Source organism: Rhyacophila brunnea, unplaced genomic scaffold (genome assembly GCF_057557595.1).
Source record: "Rhyacophila brunnea isolate RB1 unplaced genomic scaffold, BYU_Rbru_1.0 scaffold_8, whole genome shotgun sequence".
In the NCBI taxonomy this organism is placed as follows: Eukaryota; Metazoa; Arthropoda; class Insecta; order Trichoptera; family Rhyacophilidae; genus Rhyacophila; species Rhyacophila brunnea.
This window is the reverse complement of record NW_028233350.1, coordinates 40332645-40358325: the sequence shown is the minus strand read 5'-3', so window position 1 is coordinate 40358325 and position 25681 is coordinate 40332645. Positions and strand designations below refer to the sequence as shown.

General features: G+C 34.5%; 1 protein-coding gene and 1 long non-coding RNA gene across 2 annotated transcripts in view; both read right to left on the bottom strand.

Moving 5' to 3' along the window:
- LOC147064232 (uncharacterized) overlaps window positions 1–15478 on the bottom strand; it is a 391070-nt gene extending 375592 nt beyond the window's left edge. The window contains exon 1 of the long non-coding RNA XR_015072023.1: window positions 15309–15478. This is a non-coding gene — a long non-coding RNA (uncharacterized LOC147064232). The remainder of the gene's footprint in view (window positions 1–15308) is intronic.
- Window positions 1–25681, bottom strand: part of sty (sprouty signaling antagonist) — a 149258-nt gene that overhangs the window by 49792 nt on the left and 73785 nt on the right. The window lies entirely within an intron of this gene.

Here is a 25681-nt window from a genome sequence, read left to right as displayed (position 1 = left end):
ACAACGTTCAAGGAGTGTCCAGGATCATGGTTTGAAAATACAATAAAAACTCAATTTTGACCTTCGACGAGCATGTCCCCCCAAGATGATGGGGTCATGACAGACATCTTATATAGACTTGCAATTTTAAAATCAATTAAGGCTATACCTCAGTTGAGGCACGGTCTAAAAAGATCGTGGCTAGGCGATGCGCGGATTGCGGGTGCAAATGACGCATGCCAAACGAAATATAAATTGTCATATAAATCCAACAAATTTCGAATACAAAATACATAGCACGTCACCGAAAATGTATATATATACATATTACATTGTACATAAGTACATTACCGTTTGTTGAAAATATTTAGCGTTATTAATGAAATGACATATTATTGTGACTGCTTGCAGGCGTGCTAGTAATTAATTGAAATGGCGTTTACGTGGTAGAACTCCATAAAAATGTTTTTTAAAATAGTTTTTTATTAATTATATAGTGTTTGAGTTGTTTCTGTTGACAGCTATTTCAGGCAATCTTTAAGGCTATACTTCAGCCGGGGCACGGTCTAAAACTATCGTGACTATGCGACGCGAAGATTGTGCAAATCACGCGTGCAAAACAAAACGTAATTTGTCATAAAAAGTCAACATGCGTCCATTTAATGTTCTGTTTATTAACAATAATAATACATTCATTGACATGTTTTCTTTTTCAAGTAAATGGATAACATTTTTAGTCATCTTTACACGATTTAAGTATTAATACCCCGTCACCATCACGAAACAAATTGACGTGTTCCCAGCTCGACGTTCTCTCTCCGAATGCCAGCGAGTCCAAAATTTCGTTGCGCCTATAGTTGAAAATTATTTGTCGTTGCACTGATGTATCGTCTTAAGTTAAAACCATTTAAGGAATAAAATTTTAAGGAACAGATGGACTACGATGCGAATTGCTGTCAACTCATTTTTTTATTTAAATAAAAATAACAAACGATCAAAACAAAAAAGGAATTCAGTGTCAATATGAATAATTAAAAATGAAAAAAAAAGTGTCGAGTCCCCGCAGCGACATTGTGTGGTCCGGTAGAATAGAGTACGTGCCTCGAATTGCGGAGTCGCCCGCGAAGTAGTTCGGACGCGGTGTTGCCAAATCAAATTACAAATTTCGGTCGCCATCAGTCGCCATGGACGATTCCGTCAAATCGCCCAACAAAAGAGTTCATACTTTTCTCACGCACAGCCACAAAAAAACAAGACAATGGCGTAAGTATTCATAGATTTACATTACTTACGAATTTGTACAGGCATTTAGAAAACTAGATAATGCCAGAAGAAGTTACATCCGAGCCGAAATAAGTTGTAGGGTTGTAGGAATGCGACCAGTCTCAAGTGCAGGCGCGCACACAGGTAATCACACTATGAAATGAAGCTATTTCCGACTGGAAATAATATTTTGTCAGTGCTCTGGTGCTGGGATTGAAGAAACTTTCGGTAGTGATTTGGAGACAACATATTCAAATTCCTCAACATCGTCGACAATATCCATCGAACTAAAATAACCGAAGATGAACGAGTGATATTGTACGAGGGTGGGTCAATAAGTCCTTAGAAAAGCCGACAGGTGGCGCGACTAGTACTGTAAGCGGTTTGTTTTCATGCAGCGGCACTACCGATTCAGTATGCTGCGAAGTTTCAATCAGATTGGTCGGGTTGTTGTGTGTTTCTCGTACATTTAAAAAAAAAATTTGCTTGTGGAAAATGGAAAAATGGAAAATGGAGAAAATTGAGTTTAGAGCTGTTATTAAACATTTTAATATAAAAGGGTTAACAGCAAAGGAAATAAAAAATGAGTTGGATTTAGTTCACGGCATATCTGCTCCTTCACTTGCAACTATTTATAACTGGTTAAATGAATTTAAACGTGGTCGTACATCAACAAAGGATGAACCACGCTCAGGACGTCCTGTAGAGGTGACTACACCAGAAATGATCAATAAAATCCACGATATGGTGTTAAGTGACCGAAGATTAAAGTTGAGTGAGATAATTGAGGTTACAGGGATCTCAAAAGGTAGCGTCATTTCTATTTTACATGACAAATTGGGCATGAAAAATATTTCTGCAAGATGGGTGCCGCGTTTGCTCACAGTCGATAATAAACGCAATAGGGTGGTGGCCTCTAAAGCCCTGTTGTCGCTCATGCAACGCAATCCGGATGAATTTTTTCGTCGCTTTGTGACTGTAGAAGTAGATGAAACATGGATACACCACTATACTCCCGAGACGAAAGAACAGTCAAAGCAGTGGATTGCGAAGGCAAACCATGTCCAAAGAAGGCGAAAACCGTAAAATCAGCTGGTAAGGTTATGGCTACTGTATTTTGGGATGCACGTGAAATTATTTTCGTTGACTATTTGGAAAAAGGAAAAACAATAACAGGGGATTATTATGCATCTTTATTGGACCAGCTAAAAAACAAAATTGAAGAAAAACGGCCTCATTTAAACAGGAAAAAAATCCTCTTTCATCAGGACAATGCCCGTGTTCACACATGTTTACGATCAATGGCTAAAATTGAAGAATTGAAGTTCGAATTGGTCGACCACCCACCGTATTCGCCAGATTTAGCCCCCAGTGACTTTTTCCTTTTCCCAAACTTAAAAAAATGGCTAAGTGGACAACGTTTTTTTTCAAATGAAGAAGTCATCGATCGGACAAATGCTTATTTTGAGGACCTTCCGAAAACTTATTTTTCTGTCGGTTTAAAAAAAATTGAGAAACGTCTAACCAAGTGTATTGAGCTCCAAGGAGATTATGTTGAGAAAAAAAAAATACAAAAATAAAAACTGTTTTAATGCTTTTTTCTAAGGAATTATTGACCCACCCTCGTATAATATATACCTATTTTTATCGTCCTTATCATCATCATCAACATGGACCAATCCACTGCTGGATTCCTTTCTGTCCTATGAATTGTTACATTTATCAACATCGGTGATATTATATATCTATCTATTTATAATGCCAATATCATAACGAGCCTGAATCAATTCACTGCTGGGTGAAGGCGTCTCTAAGTTGATTGTATTCCTGTCAGTCATATGAATTTCTATATTTATCAAAATTGCTGATGATATATCTACCTACTCATATCGTCATTAACTCTTTTCCTTTCGATAATTCGTCAAAATGATTATTTTCCGACTGCCTTTCTACAAGGCATGCTTACTTTTCACTCTCTTGAATCTCGTAGGTCTCTTCTGCTCTTTTGCCTATTATCGCGAGGGATGGTTTCCAATACTGGTGTCCTAATGAATTTGAATTTACATGCGTCTGTCACTTACGTATGTGGTCGAAGCCATGATTTATTCTGGATCGGAACCGTTTTCTTGTGTCAAGCCTATCAGGCACCATTAGCGAGGGTGCGCGACTAGTCAATGCGCTCCCCAAAGACGTAGACATTTTCGGTGACGTGCTATGTATTTTGAAATCGAAATTTTATTTTTCTGTTCAATCTGTACTTATGTTTATTATTATTATATATTATGTTTTCTTCTCTCTTGTGAGGGTAATATTTGTTATAATGTAAATTTCATGTTGTGAACGTCTTGAATTTAGATTTGTTACGTCCACAATGTTTGGTTTTCTTAAATAAATAAATAAATCATCATCATCAACCAGGATCAATCCACTGCGGGACGAAGGTTATCCCGACCTAATTTTACTACGCTTGGTCATATGAATTGCTATATTTATAAAAATCGGTGTTATTATATATCTTCCCTATCTTTTTATAACGCCATTATCATCTTCGACAATATCCATCGAATTAAAATAACCGAAGATGCGCGAGTGCATAATATATTAAATAAAATTGCATTAATCTTTGGAATTGTGATTTGGGTCGCGTCTGTCAATGTCAAATGAAATTCATTAAAGTATTGTCTCCATATGGGGATATTGTACACGATTTTGGTGCGATAGATGAGCTCACGGCATGATTGATACAACGCCATTTTGCTTTGCCACAGCTGTCCATTGCTGGAAGAAGGTCACTCCTGTATTGATTTAAATCTTCATGATGTCACTATATTAGTAGATATTATCATAATATTTAGTGTAGATTTTTAGTACCCAGGCATTGGTTCTGTAGCATCCAGGGCATCCTCAGAAGTGGTCACCAGCACCATATTATGATAGGCGAGCTGAGTATCGGGGAGATTGTCCACTGTGGACCTACACTGTGTTATTCGATTCAAGGCGATGCTGTGGCCTAGAAAGCAGTAAAAGGTTTTGGGCAGATTGCCAAGTGAAAGGGGCAGACGCTGATGAGGTAGAGTGACCAAGGAATTCAATAGGAAACCTATTACATCTACCACAAGGCTTGCAGAGAATAGGGAATCCGAGTAGATTGTTTACTCTCTGTACATAAAGAGAGATGAAGCGGGGTAAAGCGGGAATACCGGTGCAGAAGTAATAAGGAGAGGAAAAAAAGAGGATCGCTGTGCGTCGAAAACGTCTGGTGGTTATCCCACCGACCGGCCGTTCCGTTGAGTTGTAGCTACTTGCCGGCATAATGGAAGCGCAGGGTTATTCTTCAAAAAATGTTTCTTCTGCCTAAAATACTGTATACACACAAGTTGACAACGTCATACAAACGGCAACTCATCAAATCTCATCAATCAAATCATCATCATCATCAAAGACAAAACTGTATGTATAGATAAATTTGGTCTTAATAAATTTTACATAAAAAATGAAGAGTTAGAGCAACAACTCGCTGAAATAATATGGTAATATATTAATAACGATCAGGTTGTCAACCTTTTCTTTGTATGTACACGGCTTAATACGCCAATGCTCAATGCAGGTGTTTATTCTCAATGTATAATATATATATATTCGTAATTGAAAAAGCCTACGTGACAATTATCAAATGTGCACAATGAATTACATACAAAAGAAACATTAAACAGGTAGTCATTATGGTTTTTAATATTTTCTTAACGATAACTGGTCCAGGAAAAGTACTAGCTTAGGCTGATGTGCATTTTAGATAAAGATACGTCATTAATATTACGCGTACATGAGAATAATATTCTTGTACAGGGTTTACCCATGCGCAGCTGTTACGTCAGCAGACAATAATTAAGTAATCATTGTTTTATGTCAACATTACAGTATTTAATTTTAGATGTATAAATAATTGCTTGTGGATTTCAAAAGACGACACACCTGAGTCGGAAACGATTGTGTAAAAATGGACGTTTGCATCCCTCGAAGACTTCATTCCCTGCTCGTCTTGGTGATAAAATAAAAAAAACATGGCGAGTGAATTACTTCATGATAATATAATTAAGATATTAGGGGATGGTGCAGGAAGAAGAAGAGGTAAGACTATTGAGACATTACTATTATAATCTCAACAGACAATTTTGGTGACAATGAAGGTATAACTATTTTGGTATTAGAATTAGACATTGCACATTTAAACCATAGATAAATAAATAAAAAATAACTTCTGAAGTTCAAGGTAGTGGAACGAAAGCATTCCAACTTATATATAGGCAGGGGCGGCTCTACTTTAAGGGTTCATAGGGACCATCCCCACATCGTTATCATGTGGAGAATGCGTAAAAAACGTCCGATATTTTTATCATTGTCATAATATACCTACTTAATTAAATGAATTATTTAATTTATTTCATCTATCTATCTTAACCCGTCGCCATTTTAGAGAGATATTTAAGTATTATTATACAAATAAAGCAATAATTGTAAATTATGTAATAACATAACTATGATTACGCGGCATTAAAATAACTTATTAAATTAAATACGCCCTATTTCACGGTGACACCTATGTACCTACAAAATTAAGAAATCTATGGCGTCTATTTTTTGCTGATCGGGGTCACTCAGTCCCATCCCGTGGCTGCGGTACAAATCTCTTTCTACAAAATATGTGAATGCATTAGCGTTATTATACGCGTACTAGGGACCGAATAGAATAACCCCATAGGTGAGTAAATACGCTCGTTGTATGTTGTTGTTCAAAATTAATGATGGTAAATCTATAATAATTATTATTATTAATTAAGTTTATATTTTAAGCACAATTTTTAGATGAGATTAAGTAACGATAATCATATTATTGTAAATAGCTTCGTACATAATGTACCTATAATAATATGAGAATGTAGGTATGTACACACTTGTACATATATTTGATAATTAACGACTAAACCCCACCACCTAGAAAGTCGTCGAGCCGCCACTGTATATAGGTATGTATATTGGAGGGGTTATCGAATGTGAAACAATTAAATCTACTGTAGTATGTACATATAAGTTATGGATATAAATATGCAAGCGAATTATTGCTAATAACTACGTTATCTTGTATTCTCAGTGCTCAAAATAGAATTTTTTACGAACATGATCGTTCGTTTTTTTTTAAATTATCAACATGTTTATCGAATTTTATGTATATTATACAAAAATAAATGAATAATACATAAAAGTAAGTAGTTTAATCGATTTATAATATTTCACGAACCGGAATCCAATATTTAATTTTCCCACCGGAGGGATAATCTCGAGGAATTCACGAATCGGAACTGCGCTCTGGTCCATTTCGAACCCTGATTCTAATCAAATTTTACGTATGTTATCTTATGATCGTTTTAAAGATTGCCTGAAATAGCTGTCATCATAAACACCTCAAACACTAGATAATTAATAAAAAACTGTATTTAAAAAAATATTTTTATGGAGTTCTACCACGCAAATGCCAATTCAATTAATTACTAGCACGCCTGCAAGTAGTCACATGTCATTATCATTAATAACGCTAAATATTTTCAACAAAGGGTAATGTAGGTACTTATGTAAAATGTAATATGTATAATATATATAGACATTTTTTTTAATTTCTTATTATTATTATTATATATATATATATATATTCCCTTCTTCTCTCTTGTGAGGGTAATATTTGTTATAATGTAAATCTCATGTTGTGAACGTCTTGAATTTAGATTTGTTATGTCCACAATTTTTGTTTTATTAAATAAATAAATATTATAAACGCGATATACAATAAAATTTGTAATTATTTACCGAGGTATAGTGCAATTATATTAAATATAACAAATAGAACCAACTGGAAATTTTCCAGTAGGTTTTATTCCTAGGTTACGTAACAAAACGTCAGTGACATAATAAAAAAAATGTTGGTGGCATAGTGCATACGCGGCAGGTGTTCATTTACAATTTAGATAACAACTGGCGCCTTGTATACAGAATTGATCTAAGAGTTATTCATGTTATTTCAGATCAAGAAACATAACGAAAACATGCTATCGAGCTAACTAATTAGTAATTAGAATCAGCGCTATTCTTGACAGATCTAGCATTTTAAAATATGTAGACATCTAGCTGGAAAAAAAGCATCTGGCGTATGACGTTAAATCTAGCGTTTTTCGACAACGTAAACAACTTTTTCCTTGAAAATCAACGTGCTGGATTTTTGTACCTTATGATATTATACCAATGAATTAAATGTAGCATACAATATTAAAGTGATTAATTAAAAAAAACAAAAGTAGATACCATGTAAGAATATTACTAAATAATAATTGTTTAACTAATAACTTTTAAATACTGATTTCATAATATATCATAGATATAACATCTCATTCATTAGTTAACTCCATTTTTACAATACATTGTTCTAGAATGGACGATTTTTCACCTCTTGAATGTAGTATTTTAATTGTTTGGAAGTACTAATAAATGATCTATTATTAGGTTTTGACGATTTTTATTATAATATGCTTATCGAGTGTATTATTATTTATTATTAACAATAAGATAGAGAGTTTTTTTACACTTCAACTATTCATAATTTATTTCTTATATTTTTATTGTGACCCTTGACTTGATAGGTGGGCAATGGAGTTTTTACCGACTTTATTGTATTGATTTATTATATAAGTTAGAGTTAAGAGTGTTCGTTGTCAGCGCGTGTGTTTGCCTTTAGTGAGTATACACAGCGCCTGAAGATGCCGAAAGGCGAAGCCCGAGAAGCAAAAAACGACTCAAATGGAGTAGTATAAAACTTAAATCCATTAGAATTTAGATTAATTTCTCGTTATACGACTTAGGTTTTCATGGCATATTTTAGTCACTGGTAAGATTAGACCTCTCTGTTGAGGCAGCCAATATCCAAACTGCATTGCATAGCCAATGAATAAAAAAAACTGCAAAAAATTCATAACTAAAGCATATGAGACTGTGGCTAAAGAAGTCACATTTCAAAAATACTAACGTTGATTACGTCACACTCCGTATTTATTGTATAGGTGAGCGAAGTTCTTCCCGTTTAATATTCAGTGAAGTAATTAACAATTATTCAGGGCAATTAATAACAATGCATCAAATCAAACGTCACGGTTCGATGTCGTTGATAATACACACACGCTGTGATAGATGTAGGCGTTACCATGGTAATAATAAACAACACTGGTGATAGCAAATAATACTATTTTGATGAAGAATAGGCTCGATCGCGGCCGTACTAAATACCGGCCGGGATGCCGAATAGCGTATTTCAATGATAGTGCTACTGATCTGTTTCGTGTTATTTTTCGTTTCTAACTTAGTTCGCCGTGTGTGAAAATTTACAATAATTATTATTTTCGTTTTAAAGTACCCGGGTTCGCACGAGGTCGCTTAACATTTTACATGCTTAATGTCATTGAAAAGTATACAATAAAACGAGTAGAAATCGTAAAAAATACCATAAAAATAATGTTTAATATTTTCGGATAAAATCAAGATCTCTGAAATAAAAAAACTGCCAGATTTGTGGTTTATGAGGAACCAATACCTACATTCTGAAAGAAATACGGCTTGGTGCGGTTTCTGGGCAGGTGTCCATCGAGCCATATTTTTTTTTTAAATGCGATTAGATGGTCGATGGAAACCATTATGGTGACATGATTATATTTTTTTGCACGAATTGGACGGAATTGAAAATGATGATACCAACTTTACTGTCATAATGCGTACGAAACGCGAGTTATTGCAGACCATGTTTCCTGGTCATGTTATTTCACGTTTTGGCGACTTGGATGTTGGACTTCTTCCATTGGAGTTTTTTGACATTTAAAGTCTACGCTAATGAAACAAGAAACTATTCTTGATCTCAAACATAATATCCGGCGACATGGAGCCGGATTTATGCGCAGAAGTTATGGAAAATAATATGGCAAACATAATAACCACCTGTTAGGGGGGCTAAGTGGCTGTTTGAACAATGTTATCATTTATCATACTATACATCCCACATATAAGTGTTACAATATATTAAAAATCAACATATTTCTGATAAGAATTTTACTTTTTATTCCAGAAAACAAAGCAGTCAGTTCTTATTAAAACACCTATATATAGATTAGGAAGTGTTTTTTTTTTTCATAAATAATTATTACTTTTTATCTAAAATTATGTTTAATATATTTAATATCTATTTATTTATGCGGCGTAATACTTAATAAAATGAAATGAAAAATGAATAATTAAAAATGAACCACGAGTTGGAAGAGCTGATTGAACAGCAAACAATCATAAGTCCCAAAGACTACGATGGGCGGGACATGTTGAGAGAATGCCTGAAGTTAGAGCGCCAAGGATCATGACAAAGTGGCTACCCCAACGGAAGAGACCCAGAGGCCGTCCAAGAAGGAGATGGGATGACGCCGTAGAAGTGGACTGGCTTCATATAGGAAGACCCGGTAACTGGAGAAGTGTGGCGAGAGACCGGAGTGAGTGGAGAGCGGTTGTGGAGGAGGCCAAATCCCACCCCGGGATGTAGCGCCGTGGAAGAAGAAGAATAATACTTAACGGCCCACGTGCTCGTCGTAGGTCAAAATTGAGTTTTTATCGTATTTTCAAACCATGATCCTGGACACTCCTTAAACGTTGTAGATAATTTATTTATATAATTTTGAAGCCTTAACACGCGCGTTAACATAATTTTACTCCCTACTTTAATTATAGTTTGTCAATTTATGGCTACGGCCGTATGTTGTAGCTTAACCACTGGGGAATGCCAAAAGAAATGGCGTATTTCAAAAAAACACTACCTTATTCTTAGGTCAATAATTATTATAAAGCAATCATTATTCATAATATGTTTATCATACTTGAATGGTCAAAGACATAGCTTATAATAAATATCTTTAAATTATCTTTCAAATGTGTTAATTTTGCCGATTTTTTGAATAATAAAATGCCTAATTCTTGTCAAATTTGGGATCACAGAGATTATCAATATAATTTTTTATCGTGAATATTTTACAAAAATTATCTCATAATAAATTATACTAATGGTTTTATAAATGCGTTTAAAAATTAATAAATGTAAAAAATCTTAACACCACTGCACAGTTATGTATCGAGATATGACTATATTCTAAAAAATTAGAGCGAGAGGTTTAAAAGAATACTATTTTATGTAACAAAAATACTTTATGCAGTCATCAAATGTTTAAAATAACTATAAAGGATAATAAGGCTTCAAAATTATATAAATAGATTATCTACAACGTTTAAGGAGTGTCCAGGATCATGGTTTGAAAATACAATAAAAACTCAATTTTGACCTTCGACGAGCATGTCCCCCCTTTAAAAACAAAAAGAATAATTGAAATACTTAAATACGTCGAACGTATATCGGGGTGGCATTCGAAGTTAAAACAAAAAATAAACACGAAACAGACAGCACTACCATTGTAATACACTACCCGGTCGGTATATAGTATGGCTGTGAGCCAGGCCCTGCTATGCTGATGCAGTGATGTGCCGGTCCATTCGCAAATGAGTTTCCAACATCACCTCAGGCTTATTGTATTGGGGAAACCCCAAATTATCATGATATATTAGTAGTAATTTATATAATTACTCGCTGGCTCAATAATTATTACAATATCGTACAATTAGCACGGTTGGTCATTTATAACGGGAAAAAGGTATTCATTCAAATATCATTATTAGATGTGATATACCATTCTGTAAATAGCAAAATGAAAAAAACGTTTACTATGGTACACAAACATAATAGGCATCTCAATGATAGTAGATATAACGCAGTGGTATTAAAACTATACATCCCTCTCAGGGCGTCATGACGCTGCTCTATTTTTTATACATAGATTTTTCGACGCTCCTGGACGGATTTTTTTTCTCGACACTGACTCGTAAAAATGCTTTCAAACGTTTCTTCTTGGTTGAGCAAATGGTTGCTCAGCAGATTTGCATGTGCTGGATTCTCCAGTTTTTTGTTCACTCATAATATAAAATCGAAGAAGACAAGGAAGAACAATGTAAACAGACCAATTCAAGAGTGCCACAGGATGCCGAAAAGGGGTAGAGTTGAGCCGTGGAAAACACTGCTGCTCCAGTCATGAGATCCCGACGAAGAAGAAGAAGAACAAATAATAGGTACCTACTTAACACATATCGGATGTCAAAGTGTGTATCAATTGACCAGCTTAATATGTGAAAGCCGTTTTTAAATGAACCATGCGGAACCACGCGTGAGCTCGTATCATTTCATTCGTATTTGTACACTCACAGCCTGCCGCAGAAATGAGAGAAAGAGAAGGAAGTAAATTCTGTGCATTAGCGATAGCGCCCATAGAACGCGTCGAGCGGGCGAAGTCGGCGTATGAAGCGTTTATTCATAACCATAATCACTCGTCTCTTGCCGCGCATTACCCTTCACCTATGTAATAAGCGGCCCAAGCAGCACAAAATAATTATTATTACAGCGTCTCTCATAACAAAGCAATAAAAATATTATATTATTTCGGGGCTTGTAATTAATATTTACGACGACATTATTCAACCACGACACGGAATAAAATTAAACAATGACTTCTCTGTTATTAAATAATGACTTCTCGCCCGTCGAACGACGACGCTCCGAGCAGCGTGATTTTGGTAGCCGTGTTCAATGAATGGACTCCATTGTATTTTCTTTCATTCGTATCGCCGAGAAGTCAAAAACGATGATTCATGCGGCGGGCGGGGCACAAGGCATCGTCAAGTCCAGTGTGCGCTGGCGTATTTGATTACGTTGTATTTTCGATGATTTACGCGCCACTTGTAGAAATTTTGCGCGAGCGCCGCACTCGCTACGTCAATGGGCTTTATGCCTAAGGCGTAGTTTCCATTTATCGTCGCGCAGTAGGCTATTTGCATAGTATACGAATGGATGGACAATGAGTGCCCAAAAACAGACTTGTTCACGGTTGATGTTTGTGTAGTAGATTACGGCTACTTTTGATACCAGTCATTGTATAGTAAGCACATATATCACAGCCTAATTGAAGTTGAACATGTCTGGTGAATATTATATATGTAGTTATTATTACTACGTGTCTCATAGTATGCACACGAAATTCCCTGCAGAACCTGGGCATGGGGATATTATTGCAAGGTCTACCGGACACCCGGGGCTCCGCAAAACACACTTTAAGTAACTCTGTGATAGTCAGTAGATAAGTCAACACTGATAACAAATTCATTCTTGTTGCACAGAGTATAATGTAAAGAATGGGTGAATGAAAGGACAATAATAATATCTTTATCAGAAAGAAGCGTTTATCATCTGCATTGCAGTTATAGGGTTGTCAATTTTTTTGGGGCAATTCCGGGACTTTTTCTTGTTTTTTATTGGGGCTCTATGATTAGGAAACATATGATGAGATTGATGGTAATAATTCTATGCCGCAACCCAATCTGATAGACACTCAGCAAATATGTTTATGATATCAAAAGGAGAATAGTAAAGGAAAATTGCACCATATTTGGAAATGCAAAAATATTACCAAAATTATGGCTGGAAACTACGTCTATAATATCGCAAAAATGCGTCTCGACGCTTTAAATATGATGCTGAGAATCCCTTGGATGGCCAAACGTACCAACGACTCCATAATCAGCAAACAGCAGATTCGAGACAAACTCTCCTTGGCTGCCTTCACCGGACAATCTGGAAAAAACTAGTGATATTGGTTCAGGTCGAAGGTCGGAGAGGCTGAGAAAAACTCCCTCCAGAGGAATAAACTAAATCAAGAGTGCCATAGTTTAAATATTGATAAAGGCCCCGAATGTCAATAGGGGTGGAGCTAAGCCGCGGAGAATGCTGTTAGACGGTCGGCTTTTCGAGTTCGGACTCCCCCCCATCCAAGGAAAGAACAAATATAAATTAGGTATAGGTATACATAATGGAATTTTACTTCATCTTCGTCGTCAGTACCTCATGACTGAGACAGCCACACAAGGTCTGTGGTCACTGGAAGACCGGTAGCACGCATAAATTGGTACCTGGGTATCCAATGGTAGCTTTAATATTTTGATGCAAAAAAGACAAAACAGCGCGGATGACACAAATGGACACTAACGATCCTAATAACTACGACCGTTGGACCACGTGCATTCGTTAACCACTTGTGGATGCGACAGCTCGCAATAACTCGTAGGTGAGCAACCTTAGTACTACCTGCAGGCCAGGTATTTATCGCTAGACTTAAAGTGCTGAGTGTCTTGGAGTTAGAAATGTCCTTAGAAAAGTGCGGCGGTCCACGATTGAAGCGACCAGAAGCTATAAGTGACAGGGTAAATGTGGAGCGTCGTATGGGGAGCGGGATAGTCCCGACTCCTCTGTAGACTCATCCATTTCAATTCGTGACACTCAGTATGCGGGTACACAGGGCGCTTAACGTCAGCGGACAGCAGAGCCAGACCAACAAACAAACAAAAAAAAAATCTTTCTTAACTTTCTTCTTTAAGCACTACGGTGCATGGTTGCAGCATCAGTCCCGTGCGGCTCCGTCTCGGGATGGAAAGAGCACTTAAAATCACTTCTTTCAGACACGTTTAAAGTGTCATGGAAAGCGGCCGTGCATATACACGGCTGTGCATATATGACGGGTGGTGGTGGGAACTTTATCATGCCTTGCCTTAAAAATCAATATTAAATCGTGCGATAAAAAAAAGTTTTACTAAAATTCCGGGACAATTTGCGTGCCGGAACTGTGATCATGACCGTAATGATCCAAGGACAGTTGCCAACCCTAATTAAAGACCAAGAAAGAAAAATATAATTGCGGGCGAGTAGATAGATACTATAAAACAAAACCGACAGGATGAGAGAAGCGGATGTTTGCCATAGATAAAATGTAATACTTGTGTGGAATATGAATGAAATTTATCATGAATGAGTACCAGTACAAGACGAGAGTGTGTGGGTGATTGTTTTAGGAAGACTTCAATGTCATCATCTAATTGATCCGTACAAAGAAAACTGGTCGTCAGCCATCGCCTTCTACAAAATCATCACGACCGTCCATGGTTACAGAATCGTGTATCTGCATAATTATGCAGAGAGCTAAAATAACAACATGCAGCAGTGACATCTTCCGTCAATTTTGGACGACTTCGCCAAAAAGTATACTATGTAAGAACGCCGGTGACGAAGAGTGACTTTTGGAGGAAGATAGCAGTATTGTTGTTTAATTTAATAAAACGCATTTTTTTTTAGTACTTATTCCACTTTTAATCAATAAATTAGGACCGGTTTCGTCCGCCTCAGTGGGACATTTTCAACTATTCAAATATTTCAGTTTTATTAAATTAAACAACAATACAATGCAGTTCCACCATGAATTGACTGTTAACAAAATAAAAGAAATTGAAGATGGCAGTGGCGAAGGGTGTCTTTGCTATCAAATATTTGATAAAAAGCAGCCATTATTATCAGATATTTGATAGGTACGTCTTGATACTAAGACATGGTTGCCAGATTTTCAAAATCACAGATCGGGACATTCATTATTTGAACGATCAAAAAAAAAAGATGTTAAGAAAAAATACATAATAAATTATAATATATGTGCGGCATAAGCGTTGGACTATCACGCCGTGGGTCTCAGGTTCGAATCCTGGGTCTGGCAAGTACACATATTGTTTTTCAATTTGTGTGTGAGTCAGGGTATGGACCTAATAGGTTGAGCAAGTGGCTGACATCCATTTCTCGTAAAAAACAAAAATCTGTTAATACAAACCTCTACTCTGTGGAGGCCCATATGGTCCTATTAGGATCGGACATGGTCGGGGGAAAAAAAAAAAAAAAAACAAAATAAGTACATAATATTTATACAGAAGAGAACGTCATATAAAAAATGGTCACATAATAATTCGCAGGAATCAGTTATTAAAATATATTGATTAGATACAATCACATTTAATTTAACTACCTAATAGGTGGCCACAGACGGACAGTTCTCGTAACAGGTTGAACATGGCACAGACAATAACTGTTCAATAACTGTACGTTAGTGGCCACACCACAGATCAGTTTAACTACCCCATTTAAATCTGTCGAACTGTCAACAGACGTGCCCATATACGTACAGTTATTGTCTGTGGCAGAGCAAGTGTCAAAAACTATGGCGGTTAGGTTCGCGGAGATATTACACAGGGGTATTGTTTCAATTAGTTTTAGGTAGGGTATACTTGAACGATGATACACGAATAATTTTACTTTGAATTTATTATGGTTATAATTGTTTTTATTAGAAACAAATTGACATAAAATACACACCTACGACGTTGGTAAAATAAATCATGATTTCGCTAGTGGATTGTGTATTTTATCGATTCACCGAAACAATATTATACACATTCGTGTAAATATAAAATGTAATCTTTTCTTTTGAATAAATTATTCCCTTTAATGGACAGTATTAATTAAGTAAGAAAACGGTAATATTTATAAAGGTATTGATTTTATATACAATAAATTTAAACATGCCACAAAATTATATTTACATCAATCATCAGTATAATAATTAATTACTATGATATTATTAAAATATATAGGTACTTAAATTTTATTTAGATTTAGCGACATTGTCATTCACAATTAGGTATATTAATTTATGTTGTGAACGTCTTAAATTAATAATTTTTAATATTCACTACATACAATAAATAAAATTTGAGTACTGAGTTATTAGTCTATATTTTCACAATAACTTTCATTTTAACATTTATATTATATTGTATAAAATAATATGTTTACATAAATAACTATTACTTTGATTTACTTTCGTAAAAATAAATAAAATATAATATTTGCGATCTCCGCGTACATAATATTATTACATTTTTAATAATAAATGAATTTGTATTTTATAACAAGCAACACCAGCCGAAGTTGTATCGCGCGGTATATTCTACTTTACGTTACCAACATCTAACGTCAAACGAGAACTTTCAGCTAGTTGAAATTCCAACAGTTTTACAAAAATACGGGAGTAGGGGGTCGCTGGCAGTTTGAACATGGCACATATCTGACAGGTCGAAAAGTGTCCGTCTATGGGCGCAGCAGATTATCTACCAAAGATAACTGTATGGCCGCCATTACGTATTAACTGGCATGTTCAACCTCTTACGAAAACTGTACGTATATGGCCGCCTAATCAAAAAAAAAATCAGCTTCTACGGTTTTTAGCAATAATCTGTTTATCTCTTTTCTCCAGGCTGCACTCATTAAATTAAATATTCTTTCGCAAATTGCATTGAAATGTGGAATTGAGAGTAAGAGTAGTAACACAATTGTATACTTGTTTTTATTGGAAGCGGAATGATCATTAAAGAATATTATCTATTTTTCATCTATTGTTGTTCTCGCGTCATATTCATAAAAGGTGGTACGCCAGGCTGTCTACAAAAATTAAGTAAGCCTCTTTAACTATATACGTACATTTTGTGCACATTATACAACTTTTGTTGGACTTTGGGGGTTTGTGGGACGTTGGGGTTTTTTTTCGGTGGACCCTCAACACAAGAGATGTCCAAAGGCTAAGAGTCGCACAGCGAGGCATGGAGAGGTGTATGTTGGGCATCACGCCGAAAGGACCATTGAAGTTAAAGTCCCTCCACCAAACCCGCCCTCGGTCTTAATCGAGAGTATCCCGTGATACGCGAAAGGACCGTAAGAGAAACGAATGGGTTAGGAAGCAGACAGGAGTACGCGATGTAATAGACGTTGAAAAACAGCTGAAATGGAGATGGGCGGGGCACATTGCTCGCCGAAAGGACATATGCCGTCATCCAGTGGTACTCAAGGGGCACGAAACGGTCACAGGGTCGCCCTAAAAGACGATGGATTGACGAACTGGTAAAGTTCGGCGGAAATACGTGGCCGCGAATGACACAAGAAAGCTAGGGGAGGCCTCCATTCAGCAGTGGATTGACCCCGGCTGATGATGATACAACTTTTGTTAAGTCGGGATTTTCAGAGGCAATGCGGAATTCGGGATTTGTCTGTTGAACTCGGAATAATCCTGCTCAAATAGGGAGTCTGGTAACCCTGTACTACGAGCAACCTACCAGAATTAAAAATTATCAATATGATTGCATGTAGTTATTTTCCAATTTACTTATCTTCTGTCTTTTGGGGGTTTTTATTACGCATTTTTAAGTGTTTTGTTAAGACATGAATAATAATGATCTCAATAATATAAGACTATCTATTTCCGATAAAACCGCTCAAGATTGACTGTAATACAGCCAACTGCATACGTACAAATTTTCGGACCACGATACGACAAATTAAAACATAACTTTGAGGTTGGTGTTCAAAATTTCATGAATTAATATCTCTCCATTCATCTTTATGAATGGGTGGATTCTTCCATTGTCTTGCGCATTCCGGCGTACAAATAATTCCCTCGAATATTCCACTCCCCACACAAATCGACAATACGATTTGAAAAGCCATGGAATACAGCAATTAGTGCATTTTTGTAAATGGTATGCATTTCAAACGTTCAAAAATTCTGACAATTTGTGGTGTTTGTGGAAGGAAGATTTTTAATTTTAAATACCTTAAAGGTCCAACGTTTTCTTTTTGATAATATATGAACAATTATTGTAGGTATTTAAAAAAAGGTGAAAGGTGTCATAATCTAACTTATGAAAATATAAAAATATACTATATTGTTTAGAAAGAAAATATGAACTAATCATTAAAACACCATAATGTACCAAGCACATATTCTACATAGTTTAATGATACCTACTTAGGGCCGGTTTCGCCCGCTTTAATTGGATATCGTCAAATGATACACAATATACAATATTAGAGGTGTTTAAACCAATAATATTACACTATCGACCGAGGATACTTGATGGAATTTGAATTTAAATTCTGTTTTGTAGGTACTATTCCATTCGAGTGTTTTTTTGCGACCAGGGTTTCGCCTTTCGGCATCTTCAAGCACTATGTGCACTCACCAAAAGGCACATACACACTGACAACGAATACAGTTAATTCTAACTTATATAATAAATTAAATTAATACAAAAAGTAGGTAATAATTTTATCACCTACCTATTAGTGCCTGAAGATGCCGAAAGGCGAAATCCGGGTTGCAGAAAACGACTCAAATGGAATAGTACAAAACTTAAAATCCATTAGAATTTACATCAATAAATTTTAAAGGCAAAAGAAGTTACAGTAAAGATATGGACAATAGTTGAATAAAATTTTATATAATCACTCAGTATAATCACTCAGCACTCCATCCCTGATTGGCCGGTTATCGCCGACTTCCGGAAACGGATATGGTACAGAAGCTAGGGTAATGCTAAAAGATGATACAACACGTCACATTTACAAATTAACGAAATGCAAATTTGACGGTAACACAGTTAAACACAATGTCACAATGTCAATTTGCTGGCGAGGCCCACGCGCATTTTGGCCCTTCCTTCATAACTTACCTTATGCCTATGTAAGTATAGATATTAAGAACAAAATAAATTATTGTGTGGTCAATGACAACCTCCAGAACGCCAAATATGTCAACCATTGACATCAAATTTGGACGCTAACCATTATGAAGGTCCGGTCACATCTACACATCTAACGTGCCAGACACGACACGTCATTATTTAATAAAATCGGTGGTTTCAAAACTTTTTTTTCGCGGCGCCCCGAAACTACCAATTAGTGGGATGAGTAAGGCCGCTGGCACACAGTGTGTCAAATCTTGGAATCAAACTAGACACAGCCACTCTTCAAGGCATACATATTTAAGCAAAGTGCCAACATCAATGAAACTCTATTTCTTTGTTTCAAAGTACACGGATAAACTAAACGATTTTTTTTTAATTATGATGTAAATACTTATTCACAACCTATGTATCATACAGCACACTTATTTATATACATCACATATACACATCACACTTATTTACCATACAGATATACCATCAATGAGAAGAATAGATCATAGTCTCTCAAACTTTTACAGACTAGCGCCGCCTTTTCGGGAATATAGAACCTAAGATAAATTAAATAAAATGTGATGTTTGTTATTATGCAATAAGAACGTGTGTCATCGATAAAAAAAATAACATTTGAAACAAATAAGTATGACTGACAAAGTTTAGTGTGCACTATGTATGTCGAATCTTAACAGCCTACCCCTTCCCTCGCCACTGGTCTATACTCTATACTAATTATTTTGTGTTTTCTTTCTGATTTTTTATTTTCCTATATAGGTATGTATTTTTTATACTTTATATAGCAATTAAGATTTGTGTAGAAATGTAATTAAATTTGAATTTGTATACTTGTTTAATACTACCTGAGAACATGGCTATGGTGTGGCTCTTTATATATATGACAATCCAGAATGTGGCTTTTGTTGATCTCATGTACTTTTATGCCCATCCCTGCTCTATTATAGTAGATATATTATAGTCTATCTCGACAAAACACCATCCCGCGATCGATGCGTTGGACATGTCTGGTCAGCACCAGTGGACGTAAAGTATCTACTAAAAATGTGATGGAAAAAAGTTAAAAATACCATTGATTTAGGATGAGAAATTATTTAAAAAAACCCGCGGAATATTGGAATCCAATGAAGATATTCAAGGCCAGTGTTGCCAACTGTCGTTGACAAAAACATGCCAGACAGGGTTCGAAAACAAGATATTTGGTAGGAAAAAGCGCTAGATTTTGTGAAAATGGTTTTATTTCTACAAAAAACGAAATCAATACCCTTTTTCGCCTATCGAGAAGTGAAATTTTAAAAAAATAATTGGCTATACCTACGGGAAAAATTCACACTATATTTTCCCAGAAACTTTACAAAAAATCCCATTCTATCCTAGTATTATTATATGTATACATTCAATAGATATCGCACTATAAAAATATGTATGAATTTCAACTAATAGGGTTTCCATGGAAATAAGCCGAACCGAATGGTTTATGACGGTCTCACCTTACGCCGAAACCGTTTATTGCCGTAATAAAACTTGTCGAGTGTTCACCCACTTAGCTTCGGATTTGTATATACGGGCGCCGCCGTGTTCCATTATGCTCTATGCAAATAACGGTGTTTGTACATGCGCGCCTATTTGAAACAAGTATTCCTTATATTAAAACAGAAAAATATTTTTTCTCTATGGTCAGTTTTTGATGTCTATGGGCACTTAACTGTCAAATAAATGACAATTTCTCACATTTTGCCGCTAGATATCCCTAGTGGTCCATATATTTTGAACTCGCTATTACATTTACTTTCATATTATTTCTTTTATTTTTCGATTAATACTACATTATGGCCGGATAATCCGAATGCCGAATAAACGTTATTGAATAAATAATCATTACAATATAAACAAATGAAAGTAAATGGTTATCGTGATAGTATACCTACCTACCATATAATTATTATGCATAAATCGATTCCAGCATAATCATGTGAATTGAGTTGTTCAAAATATTATATTACTTGTATTTATTTGATTTCATGAATCTGCGTCTGATGTGTATTTACTAACGAGACTCTTAAATTTGAAAGCGTCGCCTCTTTTACGAAATTTGCGGCATTGTAGATTAGCTTTATCTACGAAAGCAAAGTTTACTACCTATAAATAAAGCATTCATGATTGAATAAAATAAGCACCAATTATAGAATCAATTGTAAAATAGATAGTACCATTAGACAATAATCAAAATAATACACTGAATCATAATGAAATACGGAAGAAAACAAGAACCTATGACAATTATCAACAAACGCGGGCTGTCAGTTGCGATCTGTCAAAAATGGACTCTGCCGAATTTAGCAATCGGTTTCGCTAAACTTATGGTAGAGGGGCATTAGGTGTTCGGGTTCGGCGAGATGCTTATGTACCAATGACATTAATATAATATGTAATTGTTATGTACTAAATTTGGATGAACGCAATTATACGGGCGTATTATATATCTGGCGTAAAATCGCATTCGAAAATTTTGGATGAACACCCTATAAATTGACACCTACTAAGTATAGTATGTTGTTTTATTTGTCACGTACCGACCTAAATTCATTAAGTACCTACCTACCTGATGGTCAGAAAATTGATATGCCTGCAATTATATAAACTAAATATCTAGCGCATGGTTTCCCAAACTATGGGTCGCGACCCACCAGTGGGTCGCGAGCGAGTATTGAGTGGGCCCTAGCCACCGTATACATGAATTAAAAAAAAATAGGAAGTGATAAATTTGATATTTTATTCAGCTATTTATAATTCCTAAAAAAAATTTCAAGACGACTTACTAACTAGTATGTCAACAAAAGCAAGTGAAGAACTCATTGATTTATCAGAAGATACGTCACTGAAAAATAGTTTCAATCGTAAACAGTTAACGAAATTCTGGTTCTCAGTTGCTGATAATTATTATCCTTGCCTGTTATCCTTGATGGTTAACATTAAAACTAAATACCGAAATAAATTGGATATATCAAACTCACTGCGATTAAAAGTAACTAAAGTTGAAGTTGATACTAAAACTGTAATGAAGAAAAATAAGAAACAAATACATCCTTCCCATTGAAATAACTTTGTAAAAAAATCTTGCAGGTGTAGGTATTTTAGTAATATTTTTTTTTATTCAAGTTGTGTTTCTTATTTCAACAGTATTTCATTCATATTGGTAACACTTATAAAAAATATTTTTTTATTTCAATTAGAACAAATAAGACAGCATTAAGTAGTTCCACGACTCGCCACTAGGAAATCTGAGCATTACCAATATTTATGCCCTCTTTTCTCTAAGACAGCTAAGAGGTGGGTCCCAAGATTGGAAATTTTTGTTAGATGGGTCAGAGCCCAGTCAACTTTGGGAACCACTGATCTAGCGTATTTGAAGCTGTTGGAGGCATCAAAAAACGTTAATAAAAACGCCACAAGCTAGATGCCACAGTTGGCAACGCTGTTCAGGGGCTACTGACGCGTTCCTTCGTTGTACGAAAAAGTCGTGTCTGTCAGTGTGAATACTATCGGAAAATATGTTTGCCACTTGTTACATATTTATGTATCGTGAATGACAGATAATAATAAAAATTAGTGATTGTGTTCGCTACAACGATAAAGGTTGGTTGATTGCCGATAATTATTATTGTTCAACTTTGTGCATACAAACGGGCAGAATATTTGAATAAATTATTAACAATATTAATGTGCCAAGGATACTTTATTCAATATATCAATTATTAATTACTGTTGTTGTTGGTTTTCCTCATTTATTTCATTGAAATTTACAAAAAAAAACATATTATACGCTATTTATGGATTTACGTAGGTTATGTTGTAAATACATAATATGTGATAGGTACCTAATCAAAATTATTTGAAATCTAGAACCGATAATAATATAATAAATATTATCCATTTTGATCGTTTCTCGCGACACGGGTTTTTTGTACGAAATTAATATATGTACTCGTACTTTTGTAAACCATTTTAATTGTTCTAAATACGTCAAAAATGAAAAATTATTATCGATAGCTTGGGATAGATTCTGGAATTAGACTATAAAGGATCTTTGACAAAGATTTTGCATCAAAATGTTTGATAGAATTTCTTTTATAAAACACGAGAGACATATATTATAATAACCCATTTTTTTTTATTCAACGAATTCACAAAAATTGAATTTAAAAAAACTAACAATTATTATTTACACATTGTAGCCTTATTTCAATGAAAATATGACTGACAACATTTAATGTGCACTATTTATGTCAGATCTTAACAGCCTACCTCCACCCTTCACCACTGCATTCTATATATTATTGAATATACATACTTTCAAAATACTTCAAATATATATCATGAAAGAACTACTAGATAAATTCGTCGTAATTAAGTAGGATTCCCGTAGTTTAATTGGTGAAATCACGTTGACCCCGTTTAAAAAAGATTTTTACTAGTACGCATATCTGAGGTGTTTTCACAGTATGTATATTGTAACAATTTACCCCTGGCAAAGGGTGGGAGATATATATATCATGAAAGAACTACTAGTTAAACTCGTAGTAATTAAGTAGGATGCCCGTAGCTTAATTGGTGAAATCACATTGGCCTAACGGGGGTTTATTTTTTCAAAAAAGATTTTTACTAGTACGCATATCTGAGGTGTTTTCAAATTAAGTATGTATATTCTAGAGACTGTGTAAAATACTTAACAACTTACCCCTGGCAAAGGGTGGGGGTTAATTGTTACGATCGACTTGATGGAAGTAAATTTCCATTTGTTTGATAATTGATTTATTAATTTATGGATACTCTTTTAATTTGAGGATTAATGAATTTCTGATGTTATTTGGAGTAAGCTGTATAATCCGATAAGATTTTTTTGTAACAACTATCCCCATGTCCCTCTATTTGATATAAAATAAGATTTAAGAGAATACATAGGTATTATAAGACCAACTATTTATTATAAAATGCGATCGTTCGTGTAAAGGAAACATTTTGTTTTATTTGTATTATTTACGATGAAAAGAATACTAATTGATAATTTATTTGAATGTAAATAAGAGCAGATAACCCCCGACCTTAGAAATCTTCACAATGTTTTCAAAGATAGTGAGATTACAAATATTAAAAGAGAGGGTCGTCTCATCAAATACCCGTTAGCGTCAAATAACATTATTATTTATATTATATTTACACATTATTTATATGTATATAAAAACACAACTATCTCATTTTTGAGACTAATAATAATTAGATAACTAAATACCAAGAATTTTTTGTAACTTAGATACGTTATTTACACACTAACCCTTTCTCGCCAGTGATTAACGCGTTTATATAATATATTATAATATATCGTCACTTCAATACTACAACTGGATAACTCTGATTTGGTCATTGTAAGGAAAATAAAATTTAAACTTTACTTGATTAACATATATATATATTTAGGCTATAATTAGTATTTAAAATAAAAATGGAAAATTGTGCTTGTCTAATTGGGAACAATTAAATAATATTAATTGTATGAAAATTGTAGTTATATTATTTTATTTATTTAATGGATTTATATTTTTAATACAATACAAAATTAATACTACAGTTCCCATTATCTTCTGACTCATATTATTCAATACTAGCTACGAGTATCTCAAAAACAGTGAAAATTAAGTTATCTAGTTGTAGTATTGAGGTGACGATATTATCTCTAATACTATTAATAATATGCTAAGAGCTCTTGGATAACACATTAATTTTTATTTAAACACTGTTTTGTTGATTTTTTAACGTTTTCACTGTGATTTTTGCAGTCCCGAAATTACTTTGAATTGATCTTAAATATATTCACATACATAATTACAAATACATCACTTTCAAAAACGCGTTTTCTTTCCGACACCATTATAACCAGGGAACTCAAAAATAATGGGAACTGAAATACCTAACGGTTATCCTTCGTTTTTGCAATGATACAGTAATTTGGATAACAAAATAACTACATAATTACAAGATAAAAAGAACTTTTTATATACAACGTTTTTAAATTTTCTGTTGAATCATATACACTTGACTTGACTAGCTTAAACGATCAAAAAAAATTGTACTTGATAGAAATACTGTATAATGAAATGTCACTTCATATTGATTTCTATAGTAACGCACGTATATATTATTTATTATTTATAATAATTTAGTTGCTAGGACCTCCTAGTAACCAATAATGGTATCGAAATAACTTTTCATACAAAACAGAATTAACTAAACATGAATTCAATTCTACTTAAAGATGGCTAAAAGTATTAAAAAAAAGCATTGGCATCGTGTTCAGATATACATATTCTAAAAATTTCAAATGTCTATCTAGTCGGGAAGTTAGTTAAAAAACGATTGCAAGATTTGTACCGGACAAATAAGAATACAACCTAACGTTGTAAAATAGTTTTTTGCTTATTGTAGGTATCTTGATATTCATTAGAAAGTGAAAAAATAATATATCATTCGCTTACCGATTATGCATCTTTAAGATAATAGATATGTGGTTCCGCTAGTTTACATTTCTAAACAAATAATCCTGAAATGCGGAATTGCATGTGCATTGCAAAGCATAAAAAAGGTATTGCTATATTTTAAAAGACCATTTGGATTGCTTCAAACAGAGGACGAGTTTGTATATCTGGGATCGACAATCAGTGGAAAGGGCGGATGTGAAGCGGATATCAGAAGGCGTACAGAGATTGCAAAAAATGTGATGACACGTCTTACCACTATAATATCGTCGGTGTTTTGTAAA